The sequence below is a fragment of the Vigna unguiculata genome, unplaced genomic scaffold, assembly GCF_037176805.1.
Source record: "Vigna unguiculata cultivar grain cowpea cultivar isolate G323 ecotype 2 unplaced genomic scaffold, ASM3717680v1 ptg000001l, whole genome shotgun sequence".
NCBI lineage: Eukaryota > Viridiplantae > Streptophyta > Magnoliopsida > Fabales > Fabaceae > Vigna > Vigna unguiculata.
In genome coordinates, this window is record NW_028196636.1 from 155,001 (window position 1) to 157,500 (window position 2,500).

Genomic DNA, 2,500 nt, shown 5'->3' on the forward strand with positions numbered 1-2,500 from the left:
AAGTTGCCCTCCTCGCAGTTTGGCCAAGTTCACTCTTTTCCAGCGTCATCCCCCCAAGTTGCCTTGGGCGCAGTTCGGCCTAGTTCACTCTTTTCCAGCATCATCCCCCCAAGTTGTCTTGTTCGCAGTTCGGCCTAGTTCACTCTTTTCCAGCGTCATCCCCCCAAGTTGCCTTGTTCGCAGTTCGGTCTAGTTCACTCTTTTCCAGCATCATCCCCCCAAGTTGCCTTGTTCGCAGTTTGGCCTAGTTCACTCTTTTCCAGTGTCATCCCCCCAAGTTGCCTTGTTCGCAGTTTGGCCTAGTTCACTCTTTTCCAGTGTCATCCCCCCAAGTTGTCGTTGCCAACAACCCAAGAGTCCATAGTATTCGGAGTTCTAGCGGGGCCTCCCCTTGCTTCCAACAACCCAAGAGTCCATAGTATTCGGAGTTCTAGCGGGGCCTCCCCTTGCTTCCAACAACCCAAGAGTCCGTAGTATTCGGAGTTCTAGCGGGACCTCCCCTTGCTTCCAACAACCCAAGAGTCCATAGTATTCGGAGTTCTAGCGGGGCCTCCCCTTGCTTCCAACAACCCAAGAGTCCGTAGTATTCGGAGTTCTAGCGGGGCCTCCCGTTGCTTCCAACAACCCAAGAGTCCATAGTATTCGGAGTTCTCGCGTGGCCTCCCATTGATTCAAACAACCCAAAAGTCCATCTTCTTCGCAGTTCAACATCGCCTCCCTCGTTTCCAACAGGCCCAAAGGTCGTCTTCTTCGCAGATCCACGAAGAGCTCATCACGATTTGCCACATTCCATTTCCCACGGGTTGTCAACAACACTTTCTCACACTTCCCGCAATCGAGTACGTGCATGACATGCCAAAGCACATCTTATTTGCCTTCCATCGCACTCAAGACGACGGGTTGTGGAAGAACGATATTGTTCACAACAAGTTCAAGGACAACGTCTCAATCAAGGGACACAACCGAATTATGTTGACTGGGTCGCTAAAGTAAACCCGAGTTCATATAATGCACCGCATCCAAAAGAACTAGCCACAACACGTGCATCACTGAGATGTTTCACTAGATGGAACACGTGCGTGACATTAGGATCCTCCAACACCTCTTCGTGATGGAAAGATAGAATTCGAAGCAACCACAGAAGTACCGTCTAGTGGGTAGGCAACACAGGGACTGATCAACCAATATCACCCAAGGCAACGGGTGAAAATGGAAGAGATGCATGCTTGACCGTTCGATACGCAAGGCATGGAGCCAGCCAGCAAGTGCATCTCGATTACAACTCACACACCCTCACGTTCGCAAGACACCACACCACAAGACGGTCCACCCCCCACCTACCATGGGCAAGCAAGCAAATGGAAACATCAAGTGACGCAGGGTCAAGCATCGCTAGGCATGAAAATAACTTTCCACAATATCCGAGGGACTAGCTGCCGAGCTAACCAACGATCAGTGACGACCGTGTGTTGGTATTAATAAAGCTCAACAACTATGAAGAGGCTAGTTGTGCCATGATAAACATGCTAACGCACGCACCACGTGAGGGGGGAGGCCTCATCAAGCTCCCTTTAAAACCTGCCAGTGTGGAGCTGGCCGGCTCAAGGAGCACTCCCCCCCTATAAGAGGTTAATATGCAAAAGGCAAAATTGTACAAGTAGATACACTTTTTTTGAGCAGACATAAGTCCATATCTCGGGCTATACTTCGAATTTTGATGCGATTTTTTGCAGTAATTCGTAGAATAATGGTATCTCCTTGCTCACCAAATTTCATAATTTTTCTCGAAGGGGAACTATTTTTTTTATTTTTTTTACTTACCGGGTATGTGTAAAATCGGGAAAAATAGAAAAGCACATGTAGACTTCGAATTTCGACCTCATTTTTTCCAGTCCACCACTAAACAATATCAGGAACCTCCCCACAAAATTTCATTCAGTTTGGCCAAGGTCTTAAATTTGACAAATTTTGGCACCAACCTATCTAGTCGCGGTGCACCGACCAACTTGGCCAAGTGCAAAATGCATCCAATTCAAAACTTTTGTGCACCAACACTTTTACAGTACTCATTTGGGGGCATTTGGAGGCCTTTCCAACCCTCACATCTCAAAAACCACGAATTTCATTTTTTCACAAATCTCCCCACCAAGCCATCTAGCTATGCCGTGGTGCACCGCCAACCTTGGCCATGTGCAAAACCCTCCGAACTCAAAACTTTCGTGCACCAAGAATTTCATGGTATTCATTTGGGGGCATTTGGAGGCCATTCCAACCCTCACATCTCAAAAACCACGAATTTCATTTTTTCACAAAACTCCCCACCAAGCCATTTAGCTATGCCGCGGTGCACCGCCAACCTTGGCCATGTGCAAAACCCTCCGAACTCAAAACTTTCGTGCACCAAGAATTTCATGGTATTCATTTGGGGACATTTGGAGGCCATTCCAACCCTCACATCTCAAAAACCACGAATTTCATTTTTTCACAAAACTCCACACAA